The sequence below is a fragment of the Watersipora subatra genome, unplaced genomic scaffold (genome assembly GCF_963576615.1).
Source record: "Watersipora subatra unplaced genomic scaffold, tzWatSuba1.1 SCAFFOLD_107, whole genome shotgun sequence".
NCBI classification, from domain to species: domain Eukaryota; kingdom Metazoa; phylum Bryozoa; class Gymnolaemata; order Cheilostomatida; family Watersiporidae; genus Watersipora; species Watersipora subatra.
This window is the reverse complement of record NW_027045334.1, coordinates 61,001-79,769: the sequence shown is the minus strand read 5'-3', so window position 1 is coordinate 79,769 and position 18,769 is coordinate 61,001. Positions and strand designations below refer to the sequence as shown.

At 37.7% G+C, this 18,769-nt stretch overlaps 1 long non-coding RNA gene across 1 annotated transcript; it reads right to left on the bottom strand.

The window, feature by feature from the left end:
- Positions 1–3,559: 3,559 nt before the first annotated feature.
- On the bottom strand, positions 3,560–18,270 carry LOC137410185 (uncharacterized). Its single transcript, XR_010981011.1, has 4 exons — positions 18,172–18,270; positions 6,335–6,521; positions 5,116–5,292; positions 3,560–3,658 (listed from the first exon to the last, which is right to left on the bottom strand). It is a non-coding gene; the product is annotated as an uncharacterized lncRNA (long non-coding RNA).
- Positions 18,271–18,769: the final 499 nt, after the last annotated feature.

Genomic DNA, 18,769 nt, shown 5'->3' with positions numbered 1-18,769 from the left:
CACTTGGGCGATTAAACAGACACACACTTGCACACACACATAGTCAGACTCACATACGGTCACGCACACACAGTCATGCGCAAACACGCTTGCACACACCAAACTCCCACCAACATGCATGCACAAACAAACACACTTATGTAACAGGATACATGTATGTACCACTAAATGCATCGGATTTGATTCGTTTATCAATCGCCAAATGTTCTATTGATAGTTCACCGTAGCAGCTTGATAACGGTCCCAAATAGTGACAGTTTGATAGTTCCAACTGTACCTTCAACCTTCGAGTTGAAAGGCCGTCCTTGAAGATTATGGTAACATCTTGACAAACTTGAAAATCTTGTTGTTATTGAACAAAATTCACCTTGGCGTACCTGCAACATTTGGAGCAAATTTTGAAAAAAAATAATGATAATTCCGATGACAGTCACCCAGACACAGACAGACACACATTCAAAAACCTGCTAACAACTGCGAAGACACATACACATAGCACGAGGACAGGTGCGCAGACTTGCATAGACACACGCATAGGTGTTCACACATACAAACAAAACGCATACACATCCAGGCGCACACACACACACGCATAGAAACACATGGATACACACATGTATACACACATGCACACACACACACGCACACATACGTGTATGCAAACACACATTAAATGGTTTTAAATGTATGTTTTACTTTCAGGTATAAAACTTGTTTATAAAGTGCACTGTAACTTCTTGACAGATTAAAACAGCTTGGCGTGATAGAATAAAGTTCCCCACATTAAACCTCGCGATATTGCGCCATTTGAAAAAATGTTTGCAGAACATTGATGGTAATTCTAATAATAGCCACGCAGACACAGAGACGGACAAATACATTCATATACTTGCTCAGAACAGACACAGACATGAACGCGCAAAGACATACACACAGACACAGACAGCGACACACACACACGCGTGCAAACACACCCAAACCCAGATACACAAACATACAAAGATGTACAGACACAGCTGTGCACAGAAATACACAAACTCACATGCAGAGACCCACACAGAAACACACTCAGGCGATCAAACAGACACACTTGCACGCACGCATAGCCGCACACACATACAGTCACACACACGCAGTCTTGCGCAAACACACTTGCACACACCAAACTCTCACCAACACGCATGCACATACACACGCGCTTATGTAACCAGATACATGTATGTACCACTAAATGCATCGGATTTGATTCGTTTATCAATCGCCAAATGTTCTTTTGAGAGTTCACTGTGACAGCTTGATAACGGTCCAAAATAGGAACAGTTTGATAGTTCCAACTGTACCTTCAACCTTCGAGTGAGAAGCCGTCCTTGAAGATTATAGTAACCTCTTGACACACTTTGAAATTCTTGTTGTTAATGAACAAAATTCACCTTGGCGTACCTGCAACATTTGGAGCAAAGTTTTAAGAAAAATAATGATAATTCTGATGACAGTCATGCAGACACGGACAGACACACATCCAAAAGAATGCTAACAACTGTGAAGACACATATGCATAGCACGAGGACAGATGCGCAGACTTGCATAGACACACACATGCATGTTCACACATACAAACAAAACTCATACACATACAGGCGCGCACACACACACACACACACACACACACGTGGACACACATGCATACACGCATGCACACACACAGGTCTTCAAACACACATTAAATAGTGTTAAATGTATCTTTTACTTGCACGTATAAAACTTGTTTTTAAAGTGCGCGGTAACCTCTTGACAGATTAAAACAGCTTGGCGTGATTGAATAAAGTTCCCCATATTAAATCTCGTGATATTGCACCATTTGGAAAAATGTTTCCAGAGCTTTGATGGTAACTCTAATAATAGTCACGCAGACACAGAGACGGACAAATACATTCATATACTTGCTCAGAACAGACACCTGCCATAAACGTGCAAAGGCATACACACAGACACGGACAGCGACACACAAACACACACACACACACGCGCAAACACACCCAAACTCAGATACACAAGCATAGAAAAATGTACAGACACGGCTGTGCACAGAAATACACAAACTCACACGCAGAGACACACACAGAAACACACTTGGGCGATTAAACGAACACACACTTGCACACACACATAGTCAGACATACGGTCACGCATAGCAGTCATGCGCAAACACGCTTGCACACACCAAACTCCCACCAACATGCATGCACATACAAACACACTTATGTAACCGGATACATGAATGTACAAGTAAATGCAACGGATTTGATTCGTTTACCAATCAATGTTCTATTGAGAGTTCACAATAGCAGCTTGAGAGAGGTCCCAAATATTGACAGCTTGATAGTTCCAACTGTACCTTCAAATTTCGAGTTAAAAAGCCGTCCTTGAAGATTTTAGTAACCTCTTGACAGACTTTGAAGATCTTGTTGTGATTCAACAAAATTAACCTTGGCAAACCTGCAATATTTGGAGCAAAGTTTGAAGAAAAATAATGATAATTCTGATGACAGTCATGCAGACACGGACAGACACACATCCAAAAGAATGCTAACAACTGCGAAGACACATATGCATAGCACGAGGACAGATGCGCAGACTTGCATAGACACACACATGCTTGTTCACACATACAAACAAAACTCATACACATACAGGCGCGCGCACACACACACACACACACACACACACGCACGCACGCACGCACGCACACACACACGTGGACACACATGCATACACGCATGCACACACACAGGTCTTCAAACACACATTAAATAGTGTTAAATGTATCTTTTACTTGCACGTATAAAACTTGTTTTTAAAGTGCGCGGTAACCTCTTGACAGATTAAAACAGCTTGGCGTGATTGAATAAAGTTCCCCATATTAAATCTCGTGATATTGCACCATTTGGAAAAATGTTTCCAGAGCTTTGATGGTAACTCTAATAATAGTCACGCAGACACAGAGACGGACAAATACATTCACATACTTGCTCAGAACAGACACCTGCCATAAACGTGCAAAGGCATACACACAGACACGGACAGCGACACACAAACACACACACACGCGCGCAAACACACCCAAACTCAGATACACAAGCATAGAAAAATGTACAGACACGGCTGTGCACAATGGTACAATGCTACGCGTACAATGGTTATGACACGACCCACAGCTGTAGCTTTCACTGCTATGGAAGCTACAAATACAATAGATATGACATGACCCACAGTTGTAACTTTCCTTGCAACGGAACCAACGAGTACAATAGGTATGACATAGTCCACAGTTAGAGAATTCATTGCAATGGAAGGTACTAGTACCATTAACTAGTCTGAAAACTGACCTATAGCTAGCAGGTTAACTAGTCCGAAAACTGACCTTTAGCAAGCAGGTTAACTAGTCTAAAAACTGACCTTTAGCGAGCAGGTTAACTAGTCTGAAAACTGACTTTTAGTGAGCAGGTTAATTAGTCTGAAAACACACCTATAGTGAACAGATTAACTAGTCTGAAAACTGACCTTTAGCAAGCAGGTTAACTAGTCTGTCGTGTTTAGCTGATGAATTGCTCGGTGCTGCCTTTTCAAGCCCGATGAACCTGCTGACCAGTGGGTATAGCTGAAAGAACAGAGACAATATTGACAGCAAAATAAGAACATAAAACCTTCTCAAACATCGTGTTTAAACATTCCCTACATCCATGATTTGTAATTTTTGCTCAATATACTGTACAGGTTGTAGTTATTGCTGGTAGGGCTAAAAACCTCCTCGCCAAGCAATGGTTTTGATAAATTTACCCTCATGGTAAAAATGTTGTTCAATTGTATCATTAGGCTATGTGTGATCAAAACTTCACTAAGGCCAAAGGTTGTATCTATCATTTAGCACAGCCAAAGTTAATGGAACTCATGCTATCTATACTAACTGTGTACATGGAATATTCAAGTACAGTTGATATAAGGTTGTCAAGGGGAACCGGCGTCCCAGTGATAAGTGAAAATTTGCTAAATAAAAGCTTATGTTTTAAAGTATATGTAAGAACCAAAATTTTAACACCAAAACACTTACACTGCTTTCTAAACATATTGTATTGATTTCTTATATAATAAGTAATTTGAAGTTATATTGATTGACCTACAGTTTATATTTCAACCCCAGTCCCAGTATTTAAAACCACAGAATACACTTACATAGTATGAACGTAGTTTGGACTTCATCTGACCTGAATATTCATACTTGTGTTAACTCGGTTCGTTGTGAGAAGGAAGTCACATGTTTATAATTCATGAGATTGATGTGTCTTATGTATTTTACTTTTTAAATGGTTTTTAATTAATTTTCTCTCGATTTTAACAAAAATTTTCTACTGTGAAGTACTGAATCCGTGAATGGTGAGCCAGGAAGTAGTGATGGATTACTGTATAGTTACAAATGTTAGTACTGAAGTGTAATTGTGCAAAGCAAGGAGTGTAAATGATAACCCAACTGACTAAGTAACCCCATGCAATAAGAACATGGAGAGCATGTAACTGTACAAAGCAAGGAGTGTACATGATAACCCTACTGACTAAGTAACCCCATGCAATAAGAACATGGAGAGCATGTAATTGTACAAAGCAAGGAGTGTAGATGATAACCCCACTGACTAAGTAACCCCATGCAATAAGAACATGGAGAGCATGTAATTGTGCAAAGCAAGGAGTGTAGATGGTAACCCCACTGACTAAGTAACCCCATGCAATAAGAACATGGAGAGCATGTAACTGTACAGAGCAAGGAGTGTAGATGATAACCCCACTGACTAAGTAACCCCATGCAATAAGAACATGGAAAGCATCTAACTGTACAAAGCAAGGAGTGAAGATGATAACCCTACTGACTAAGTAACCTCATGCAATAAGAACATGGAGATCATGTAACTGTACAAAGCAAGGAGTGTAGATGATAACCCCACTGACTAAGTAACCCCATGCAATAGGAACATGGAGAGCATGTAACTGTACAAAGCAAGGAGTGTAGATAATAACCCCACTGACTAAGTAACCCCATGCAATAAAACAACATGGAGAGCCGACCTCGTTAAAGCAGTTGATACGGGCGCTGGAAGGGTTCCAATTCTTGTAGGCCTGATCAGAGGAAATGGAGGGAAGAGTCAATAGAAAGCACAAGTTGTCATACTCCTTACTATCAGAACAAAGATGCTCTAACTCAGTGAGGCAGCTGACGACCTCGTCCAATGTGGAGTCATGGTTCTGTATGAACAAAATGAAAAAATAATGATTGCTAGCCAACCACAGGGATGATGATGGAATGACAGCCAAGGAAGACATTAGCCAATCACAGATGTCAGAAACAGACTGTGTTTAATCGAAAATACAAAAACTGAAGAAACTAAACATCCAAACAAAGTAGCATCAGAACTAAAAGTGTTTTTTTCAAGAAAACAGTGAGTCAATGAGTGACAACTTCATGGCACGTGTAGTTGTAACTATAATTATATGTATTCTCACATGTAATGGCCTGTCAAACACACTCACATGTAATGTGAGTGTCAGACAAACTCACATGTATTGGCCTGTCAGACACTCCCACATGTAATGGCCTGTCAGACACCCTCACATGTAATGGCCTGTCAGACACACTCACATGTAATGGCCTGTCAGACAAACTCACGTGTAATGGCCTGTCAGACACTCCCACGTGAAATGGCCTGTCAGACACTCTCACATGTAATGGCCTGTCAGACACACTCACATGTAATGGCCTGTCAGATACACTCACATGTAATGGCCTGTCAGGCACACTCACATGTAAAGGCCTGTCAGGCACACTCACATGTAATGGCCTGTCAGACACACTCACATGTAATGGCCTGTCAGATACACTCACATGTAATGGCCTGTCAGACACACTCACATGTAATGGCCTGTCAGACACACTCACATGTAATGGCCTGTCAGACACTCTCACATGTAATGGCCTGTCAGACACACTCACATGTAATGGCCTGTCAGACACTCTCACATGTAATGGCCTGTCAGACACACTCACATGTAATGGCCTGTCAGACACACTCACATGTAATGGCCTGTCAGATACTCTCACATGTAATGGCCTGTCAGACACTCTCACATGTAATGGCCTGTCAGATACTCTCACATGTAATGGCCTGTCAGACACTCTCACATGTAATAGCCTGTCAGACACACTACCCTGTAAAGACTTGTCAGACACTCTCAAATGTAATGACCTGTCAGATACTATCACATGTAATTACCTGTCAGGACAACTTACCTGTAACGGTCCAGGATCCAACTTTATGCAAAGGAGTTCCAGGAATTTATGCTTGTAAATGAGGTAAAGGCAGCGTTTTTGTCAAAGCCCTCCACCCCATGGAGCGGCAGAAGGAACTCAAGCACATCATCCCAGTGACCATCAAGAATCAGCTGCCGGAGAAAAAGTCCATCTTTTGAGAAAACACCTACAAATATCACAAATTAATATGAGAGCAGAATCAAAGCACCTGAGAATCAGAGCGTTTCCATGATTTGAATAGATTTGGAGTTGCTTCCACTCCAAATCACAAGAACAGACGAATCCAAACCTATTCCAGACCATTTCGCTTCGATAAATTTATGTGAGGGTATTTGTCTCTTGAAGGTGGGAGTACTATTCAGTATCACAGAAAGGCTGACTGCTGATGGATCGGATTTGATAATACTCAGCTAAGCTCTCCCCAGTAGAGGTAAAAAATATTTCAGCGTACTTCACACAGCCATGCGGGTATCGGCTACAAAAACATTCTACTGCTTCTCCATACCATTTCATCTGGACCTGTTACTTTCATATTAATATTTACATGCGAATGATGGGTTGCTCATATGAAGATGATGAAATAATTTCTTATTTTGATCTGGCGATTGGCTACTCATGAATTGAAAAGTGACCCTGATATGAAAAAAGTTAGAAAAACTCTAACAAGTTTTATTTTGAGGAATACATCGCTCATCTTGGAATGATCTAAATAGTGCAACTCCGAATTGATGAAATGGTAGGGCAATTCCTAACCCATTCAAAGCATGAAAACACAGAAGAATCGTGAATGAGACATCTCATTCCTGTTCAAAGAGATGGTCACCTAGACGATGTATGAAAAATCAGTAAGAATAAAAACAACCTCCTTAGTTATGCGAAAGATTTACACTAACATAGTCAAACATAGGACATAAAAGGTTAACTTGTTCTGATAATTTCTTAAAAACTAAATAAACTGAAGTATTGTTACAACTTTTCTTTCCCACAAATCAACTTACTAGTGGTACGTCTACTAGTATGCGCATGAAAGTTCAACATGAATTTCATAATTAGAAATTCCCTGTCATACAGCCCACGACCAAAATGATATTGGAAAAAAGAAAGGGTACTGATGGTTGAGAAATGCAATATTGGCAATCAAATGGCACTGCAGTGCAATTATAGGTAACTGCAATGGTAGCTGTAATGTACTGGGCATTATTATGTACAACAGACAACAACAATAAAAGGAAAATATTATATATCTCTCTCCTCTGCAATAGGAGAAATGCAATATTAGAAGTAAAATGCACTGATATTATTAGAATAACCAATATTATTAATATAGTAATACAGTAATAATAGAAAACCAATGCACGATTTCGTTTACATTTCAAAACGTCATAGCAACCAATATCAAGAAGTTGTGATATTTATTTAGATTTTTAGAATATCTATTTAACAAAATTATTTAGAAAAAATAATAACAGTAACATACTGCCCAACATCGGTCACTATATACTTCGATCTTGTAAATTCGAATGATTATTCTTATAATTAAATCTTTTAAAATCGAATAATTATTTTTATAATTAAATATTGTAATAATCTTATAAGAATCGTTAGAGAAATATCATTGTCATTTCATTTACTTTCACTGCTTCGAACATCAGTTGGAATACCAAAGTAATCATTATAAGTGTCCAAAATGTCGGTTACTTTGAAATCGGCAAAAAAACTATTACTTTTCAGTACTTCTACGTTAGTTACAGAAACCTTCAGCAATTGGACAATGCCATAGACTGGTGAAATGTGCACGTTTTTCTCGTAAAATGCACACGACTTAATAGTTCTACTCTCTATCGCGCGGCCTTGTCGGCGTTTCGTTGTCCGGTCTTAACTTTGATGAAAAAAAGCCTGTCAAAGTTTTAATGACGATTTTAGGCTAAATTAATCTGTCCATTTATGTATAATCCGATCAGATGGGTTAGTTGTAGGATATTGTCTACAAATTTCAAAGACTTGGCAATATATTTAAAAAGGTTTATATGTGTTTTGTATCGTTATTATACTTAAACGACTCCATTGAAAAATGGTTAAATTTGTTGATGAGATTTCGGTACAAAGGTTTGCGACGGCTGTTCATAAATAATTTTCGTGAGTTGTGTGCACATACGCATTTATCATAAAGCTCTCAAACAATCGCTTCGCTCGTGGTTGGTCGTGGGATAAGTGGTATTGATACAGTGGCTAGGTTGCCTTCCGCACAATGTGCAGTGCTAGATGTTATGAGAGTGTTGCTAATGTGTATTTCGCAGTGCAAGGTGTAGTAGGAATGTTAGTAGTACACCATACATACATCCTAAGCACAATTTTTGTGAAAACTCATCACAAAATCAAATATTAAGTTGACTTTGACACAACCACAGCACGATGGCGAGATGTGAATGCTGTCAAAGTTGAGTACGAGTGGGCAAACAAATTGATCACAATTAGCTATATGGTTGAAATGCAAAAATCTATTTCGTTTTTAACATATTATGTTATAGAGAATACAACACAAAAACCTCAATTGCATCGATCAGAATTGTGATAATGCCAGACTGACTTCCTATTATGAAAGGATGTGAGAGTAGGAGTATCCTACATGAACTGGCTAAACACAGTATGTGAAAAATGGTACACAATGCAGTATAGAGGCTTGGAAAGTCAGGATTGTCAGCTGGTCCACAGTATCAACTTCATACTAATCAGCAGTTGCAGTACACAAGCAGTTTCATGTTATGAAGAATGTGCATTCAGAGCATGCGTGCGTGAAGTGGTGCCTGTCAGGTAATGCTTCATAAAAGTGAATGCCCAATATATAGCAATGGGCAATGTGAAACAGGAGCACAGTAGCAGTGGATGTCTACTGTGAATTAGAAAGTTGTAATGTATTGCAAAATTATTGCGTACTGCACTTCGTTGACGCAGTTCCGTTCTAATGCATCGTAACCCTGTACTCTGGTGTACAAGAGAGTTTGTGATAAATTTCCTTCTCACACTGTGATGTACGATAAACTGGGTTGACAAAACTACCTTTCAACCTCAAGAGAAGAATGCACCACATTTTCTTTTCTCATCCAAGGCTAGCTAATCGCTTGGTGCACATCAAGGATATTCCAGAAAAAGTATTTTTTCCACATGACAGGACAAGCAGGTGCCCAAGTGTTCTATGTACCCTGTTTAATTTATAGATATAATTTAAATAATGTGTGACCATGTTCTATGAGCTTGGCATCTAACCAAGCTAATCTTACATTTAACTAAAAAGTTGTTTAAGTTACTGCATTATTGTACAACATCGTCTAAGTGACCGTCTCTTCGCGCAGGAATGAGAGATCTCGTAGATCTCAGGTGTTGCATGAGAAGTAAGAAGAGTTGGCTAGCCATTTAAAAAATCTAGACAACAGATTTTAAGGTTTATCTACTGAAAAAGTATGTGAACTAGCTTACAAATACAGCATGGCTAATGACTTGAGTATTCCACCAAGCTGGTCAAGAAACAAGAAAGCAGGTGAGCCGGTGTTTAAAGTGTAGCAACATGTGTCTACTTGGATTAGATCTACGCTAAAAACATCCAAAGTAACTGTGACTAAGAACAAGACAAGAAAAACTAAGAAAAAAGAGCAAACAGATTCTTCATCAGAGGAAGAAGAGTTAGGCTAATAATTATTGTGTTCTGATGAAGAAAGTCCAGATAAAGATGAAAGTAAAGATGTACCTCCTACTAGGGACAATATTAACATCAATAATCATGTTTTAGTTTGGTACGGAATTGGCTAAGGTTGACTTGCAACAAAATTCACATTACAGTTATTTGGTATCAAAAGACCGTATCAAATATAGATGATCGCTACTTTACAGTTTTGTTTCGACTTGAACTAATCATCTAGTCGTAATCTGATCATGTGACCCATACTTCGTGAATAATTTTTGCAACATATTTTGATTATCACAGGTGACCAACAGGCTCGTCATGTTTACCAGACAATGATATGTACTCCTTCGAGCTAAGGTTAAAAAATTAAATAAATTCTCACGGTAGGTTATAAGTTATCAGTGCTGAAAGTGACAGCATTACAATGACGATGAAATAGACATGTGAGGACAATAGACATGGTTTCATTGAATGCATGAAGTATATTTGTGAAAATATTTCGACGAATGAGGTTGCGTGAAAGTGTAAACAGAAGCCATCTGGTACAACTACGTCCCATTTGAGCCGTTTTGGAAAGAGATTCTAATTTATGGCGGTCTCGTAATGACCGCGATTAACTGTTCGTTTTTGAGCTTTTAAGAGTTTGTAAATCCATTTCCACCTATTTTGGAACTACAACACAGCAGAGTAAGACATGGTGAATGTTTTGATAGCAAATAACTGTAATGTGAATTTTGTTGCAAGTCAATCTTTAATGTTTATTATGCAGGAAGAGTCATGAAATGTAATGAAAACTCAGTTACCATCAGTTTCATAAGAAAAGCTGGAAACTGCTTTGTTTATCCAGAGGAGGAAGACGTGTATGATGTTGACTTTGAATCTATAGTTATATTTTTAGGGCAGCCAGTAAACACTGGTGGGACTCTGAGGGTTAGAAATCGAACTACATTCAGAGTAGATTTATCTGCTTACACTGTAAGATAAACTATTCTCAATAACACTGCTGATAGAGACTGTAGGCGACACACTTTTTACTACATTATTTCACGATAATGCTCATACGACTTGCTCCCACATTTTATGTTATCAACTATGTATAATTAGTTTACCATGTTCTGTCTTAGTCATAAGTCAAATTTAGTTAGACAATTGTCACACTCAATGTTTTAAAACAGTTAAAAGATATCAAATATATATTATGTGCAATCAAATCACATATTTATTGCTATGGCTCACTTTGCCCCATTGGGTGGCTCACCTTGCCTCGGTAGTGGAGCAAAGTGAGCCAGGTGTAAAATGTTGCAAAAACAATAAAATCTCGCGATTGATCCAAAGTGAATCATTACCATTCAAATACAATAATAACATGTTAAATTTTTATAGACCAAGTTTAAGCTCAATTCAAGCAGTCACTTATATTTTATTTGAGAAACAAACCAAAATTGGCTTACTGTGCCCCGTCTTTCCCTACAAAACGATAGTGATGAGTGATTACGTTATCTCACGGTGCACAAGACCAAAAACTGTACTAGTTATTGTGTAATAAGCCAAAACGGTCAAATGGTGTAGATGTTGGAGTGTCTGTCTACTGAGCTAAATGTGGCGAGTTCAAATCCCACCTGGTGAAATCCTTTTTTCATAATCTACCTGTCTCTTCAGACAGCCAGACAGGGCTTTGATCATACCGCATTAAGATTATACGGCATACAATTATTATACAATATTATGTAATTATCATACAAGTATTATATAATATTGTGTAATTATCATACAATTATTGTACAATATTATTTATATATTATATAATATTGTGTAATTATCATACAACTATTATATAATATTATTCAATTATCATACAACTATTATATAATATTATTCAATTATCATACAATTATTATATAATAGTTACATTATTATACAATTATTACATAATATTACTCAATTATCATACGACTATTACAAAATAATGTAATTATCGTACAATTATTATATAATATTATGTAATTATCATATAATTATTATATAATACTATGCGATTATCATACAATTATTATATAATATTATGTCATTATCATACAATTATTATATAATACTATGTAAATATCATACAATTATTATATAATTACCACACTGTAATAGCGCGAAGGTCAGAAAAGAATACTATTACTTGAATTTTAACTTAGTTTTCAGCAAACTTGTTGGTGGAAGGTCTGACGGAGAGACAAGCCTATGAATGGTTTTAGACATGGTTTATGACAACGAGGTATCCCTTTCAACCAGAACCATATTCAGGACATACCATTAATGATTCCCGACTCTCTCTCTCTCCAAGCATATGAGGGCAATATCAACCTGTTTATTTGCTAGGTACTCCTCTATTATCTTGATGATTTCTTTGTCGCCGAGCTCAACCGTATGAGAGAGTGTCATGATGGGGGAAGATTAAACTCTCACGAATCGGAAAATTAAAAAATTAGCGCTGTTTCTACATCGAGGCAGCACCATCCTGTAGAGATAGAAGTAACAGTCTGTGTAATAATTTAGTGAGAAGACACTCAGACTTTAGAAAGTCAAGGTAGAAACACTGAAGAAAGATTGTCAGAGGTCAATAACACCTAGGAAAAAATGTTTTTAAATATTTCAGTGTCTTTGGCTGTCATTCATACTCTGTGTAAAACTGCTAGTAGCTTGACTTCACCAACTTACACGTGGTTTGTGCGTATATTTTTTATATGGCTGTTGAATGCAAGAAATATAAGAATTTCTCAAACTAAAACATGTAGACTATTACAATCAACAAGCAACAGACATATCTTTCAAAATAGGAGGTAGATGCTACCTATTCAGACTTGAGATTGGCAAAAATTGTAGCCGAGCCCTTTCAAGTCAGTACCTGAGCCTGTTTCATACTTTGTATCGAACAGATGTCACAGCAAACATAGTACCGTGTATCAAGCCCTTTGCAAAACCAAGCTGAGTTTCAGTAAAGCGATTAAAACTTGTACATGAAAATTTTTCACCCTCGTACATCGTACAGAACTAACGCAAAGGAGATACCAGATATAGAGGAAAACACTGATTCTGGAATGTGAGAGAATGACCACTATATAGAGTGAATAGAAGATATGAGCTACGAGATCGTACAACAAAAGCGGATGACAAATTATATTTATGATGATGAGAGAGAGTACGAATAAAAATAGCTTACAGCGCCCAGCTTAACATGAATATATATATCAAAACATAAAACAATCAAAAAACTTAATAACATAAAACCTACAAAAAGAATGTTTGGATCCTTAATAATTATAAGCAACTTACATGAAATAATAAGCAAATATATAAATAATTATACTCAATACAGTTGACTATCGCAATGATACAGCAACCACAATATATTTCCTGAATGACCTTCTAATAACTTAATGTAAATTATGTAAATTTACATATACATATATACATGTACTTTACAGCTTGATCTTATGGCATATATACAGCTAGATAAACGACTATGAATATACGGATTCCGAATAATTATAAGCAACTTACATGAATTAATAAGCAAATATATATATATATATAATTATATTCAATATGGTTGACTATCGCAATGATACAGCAACCACAATATATTTCCCGAATGACCTTCTAATAACTTTACATATACATATATACATGTACTTTACAGCTTGATGCTATGGCATATACAAGGCTAGATATTTAAAAGTGACTATGAATATACGGATTCCGAATGATTATAGGCAACTTACATGAAAGGACAAACAAGCCAGTATGCAATCCAGCTAAATACTGTTAAGATGAAATGATTCAACTCCAGCACCATGGTGACCATTGCACGAGTATATAACTATAGAAACCTACGAAAATATGATTATGAACCCCGGGGTGACTAGATCACAACTGATAGAGGGATAATTGACATTCCTCAAACTGGGACAAATTTGCCAAACGATGGAAAGCCATCCAATAACTGTCGCACAATAAGACTAGCTACTAACTAGCCGCGACGAGACACTGCATTAAGAGACCGCCACACAAAATGTACTCAGCGGAAAAACCAAAAACATGACACAGAGGCGTGTAACCAATGTTATTGAACTGAGATGAGGATCACTGCTGGGAAAAACTGATAAAGACCGAGGGCTACGCACAAAGCAACCAATAAATGGCAGATTATTAGGACGGATTCGGCATGAATATTTAAGCTAGGGTCTGGCTTCACCTGACGGCTAATATGTGTCAGGGTTTAAAACGATATTTGACCAATCAGCAAATATGAAAACCTAGAGCAATTGCTATGCTGCCGGAAATATCAAGTATGGGATTTGTCCAACCATCACAGCTGATGCGATGTGAATGTATGGGACATCAATTGGATTGGGAATTATCTGGCCATTGTAATGAAGAGCTTAGGAATGAAAACATAAAATTCCAACTAAATAATGGATATTAGTTATCAACACCACTTAATATAAAAGAGAGTAACTGGCTACAACAAATACTAACAGGTATTCAACGAAGTCAGCAACTCTACAGAGTGTCAAGCACAAGGAGAGGGATATCAACAATATAACAGGAGGCAGCCAGAATTAGGACTGTTGAAACATTGTAGCAGTCAGCATACACCAGATCAGCAACAAATAACATCTGTCAATTTATTTTAGCTTCAATTATATTAAGTTTATATGTTTTTCTGCCCTGTACTTCAGTCTCTTACAGCTAGGAGCCTTAACTGTCAAAAAAAGAGTCAGCGGACCTGTTGGTTTTATAGATGTCTCCATTGGAATAAGCAATGTTCATGATGTGCGACGAGGTGCTTAGGCTATACTCTGAATGTTGTTTGGGTTATAGTGTATAGCACATGATGAGACCAAAAAAGAAATACTTAATTGGACCAGGTAAGTTATTAAGTACATCAGTTGATGCTAATGAGTACATCTTTTTGAAATTTCGCAGGAAGGTTGTTAAAGACTCAGGAATTGTCATACATTGTTCTTTCGCAGGTGAAGACTCAATGTCAAATATGCTCAGTTGAAGTTGGAAGTGCAAATTATTTGTGTCAATACTTGATGATTCAGAGTTTATTTATCCAAGCTTACGGAAGAGCTCACAAATGTTTCATGGGTTGGTCAGTCAGTCAAGCCAGACTGGCAACATAAGGTTAATATATCTGAGTTTAATAAACTGTTGTTCTTGGGTAAAAGATTAATAGTGCTTTAGGTCAAACAAGCTGAAATAATCAGTCAGCGACATCAAAGTCTCCAAGGCATCACAAAAACCAAGCAACACGCAATACCTGCATTGTTTCGGCCTGGCATAAACATGCAAATTGAAGCCTGCATCAGCTCATGCTTAGTTTGCAAGCAACATGATACAGCACAATGCCATGCTCCTTTGACTTCCAGCGAAATACCTGATCATCCCTGGCAGATAATAGGCAGTGACATATTTCACTCACAAGTCACTCACTGTCTACTAAATATAGACTACTATTTGAAATGGGTCAATGTGTCAAAACCAGAAGACTTGAGCACGAAGACAATAATTACTGAATTTACTAAAAATTTAGCAGATTTTGGCCGAGTTGGCGTAATTCAGTCAGATAATGGCCTTCAGTACAACTCAACTGAATTCAAAACTTTCATGAAGCACATAGACATCACTCACAAAACTTTCTTGCCCTAGGTTATTCAAGGTTGAATGAACTGGTTGAGGGAGCCATACAGACAGTGAAGAAAACAATGATTAAAGCTGCAGAAGATGGACAATGCATTTTGCATGTCCTACAGATGCTGCAAAACACACCCATTGATACAGATTTGCTATCCCCTGCACAATCCTCACAAAGCAAAAGCCTTTATGATGAGATCCCAATAAAGCGATGATGTCCGTGCCCTAGAGCATATGATCAGAAAGACATACATACCGAACTTATAAACGAAACAGAAAAGATGAAAATGCAACAAGATGGCAAACTGAAGGGTTAGTAGAGCAAAGTTGAGAAAGCGAAGTAGCGCAAAGCCATAAACCAGATCGTGGTAAGTAATCATGCCATTCAACTCCCAAAGTTGTTTCAAAATCCAACACGACTCTCTCCTACAGAGACATAGCTATGGGCAATTCCTCTACCAGCAAAGCAACGCTAGGTGCAGACTTTGAAAAGTTTTAAGAGTCAAATTTATGAGTGCCATTAACTAGGTCAGGCAAAATTGTGGGAAAGCTGCTTAGGTTTAAAGACTAAATTCTTCCAAACATAAACCTGTCAAAAGGTTTTAGTTTGATTTCTAACTGGTAGTTTCAATAATCATCCTTTTAGTTATTTCGTCGTTGTTTCTGTTTAGTACTAGTAATCATTTAGTACTACTAGTACCTACTAGTACTCATATAGTTTTTCGTACCCCCAACTTGGTTAGTTTATTGAGTGTTATATAAATAGTCATGTCTGGCTTTAATTTTTTGCTACGTAGGTTTCATATGTTTAATACTCATACTTGCTTAGCTTTTCTGCTTGATTTCTTTTTTGTTTAAAGAAAGAGTGATGTTATGTTATTTCGTTTAGTTTCGAGGATTTTCGGTCGAAAAACGTATTTTTCCAGCAGCCATTGTTTTTATACTAGGCCTATAAAATATAATCATACACTTTGAACCAATTAATCTAGCCATAACTTGGCACTTACAATAGCTTAACACCTTTTTATGTGTGGTTGTGGAGAAATTATGTTATGCATAACTAATCTGAATCTACACACAACATCAGTGTTGAATTTGCTTGTCATATTATTCTATTTTGACTATGTTTAGTTTGTGCACTTTTACTTAGCTTGTGGGTGCTAATTTGATTATTACTGGTTCAGGTATAGTGAAGGTGTTAAGCTATCGTAAGTAATGCTGATATTTACCAGTACAAGTTACTTCTTTATTCTATAAGTCAAACAATTAAAATACACAACTAACAAAATTCTAAAACAATAACATTAATGACAAAACAATTAGAAGAGCTAATAAAAATTACATCCTTACTCGAACGGTCGTCTGTGTTTGCTTGGCTCGGTCCATGCGGCTGCGAGTTTCGATAGTCAAACGAGAGTCGTGAGAGGTCATAGGTAGAGAGTGTCGACAGTTGAGATAGTGGCGTAGAGGAGGCTCAGCTGGTGGAGGAGAAGGAGGCTCCATTGGTAGAGAAAAGAGAAAGGCTCCTCAGCAGGCAGATGGGAAAGCGTCCAATGGGGCCCTCGGGAAGAGAGAGAGCCAGAACTCAAGCTAGAGCCGGAGATAGAGATGGGGATAGAGGAGGTGCTGAGTCATTGGAGCTGTTCTCTTTTATAGATGTCTGGCATGTAGGATGGTTAGCCTGTGGGTGTAGGTAGAGTGTTAAGGTTCGATGCTTTCTGTCAGGCGTGTGAAGATATCTTGTTTGCCTAAGTCTTCAGCTGGTGCATGTGATGTTGACATGTAGGGTGGAGCTCGTGACTTACTCCTGGTATCTAGGTCATGTTTGACAGAAGTGGCAGATCTATATGTGACTCATTTGACTCGTCTCTAATGTTTTTATGGTGGCCTTTTGATGATAGTGGTTGGTAAGTCTAACTGCTTCGGTTTCTCTTTGGCATGTTCTCTATCTAGTGTTGACGCAATTTCTATGATTGATTTCTTCCAATTCTGAAGTTCATAATTTTCAATTGACATTTTCTAATTATCGAATCTTTTAATGTCCTTTGGCGTCTTGCTGCTTGAACGTATTATATGCTTATCCTGTGGTCTGGCTACATTCCCTATCGGTATCTTGTTTTCACAGTATTTCCATACAACAACCTTCTCTAGTACTTGAACCAGTAATGATCAATTCAGTTCCCACAAGCTAAGCAAAAGTGTGTAAACTGAATAATATAGTCAAAATAGATTAAAATGACAAAGCACATTCAACACTGATGTCGTGTGTGGATTTGTGTTAGTTTTTAGTTATACATAACGTAAATTCTCCATATCCACCCATGGGTTTTTAAGCAAGAGTTGCATAAATCAGTGATGTAGGCTAAGTGTTTTTTATTTGAGCTTTGTAGAAACATGGTTACTCTACAGTCAATGTGATGGAAATAAATACATAGTCGCAGATTACCTGCTTTTTCCTGTACTATGGTGGGACTTTTCGGTTGTAAACAACAATTGCAAACGAAATGCGCGCTTCAGTGACTAATGTATTGCCCGTGACCCTAGCATTAAGCTATTCTAGGCGTAAGGTGCCGGTGCGTATATCGATATATCATTGATATTCGTACGTTATTGGCTAATAGCCTATAAGCTGCCACGATTACTTATGTTTACGGTGAAAATAACTACATGTATGTACGATTGCCTGCATGAGTGTAAGGATATTACGCTATGCGTTAAAGTCTATCAAAACAATTATTTATTGCAAGGCATGATAAATGCATAGACCGAGATAGTGACAGGGCTAACAGCAGATGTTGATTGATAAGCATTACATGCCAACAGTCGCGTATTGACACCAGTAGACAGGATGAATGGTTTTGCTCTGTGTAAGCCCATGAGGTTTAGACCTGCCATGAAATTGCCTCTATACTTTTACGTGTACTTTTAGAAGAACAACGTGATGCAAAATTATTTTGCACCCAATCATACATCACTGTTGAATCTGTCAGTTTATTTTAGTTTCAATTATGTTCAGTTTATGTTTTTCTCAGCCCTGTGGCCTG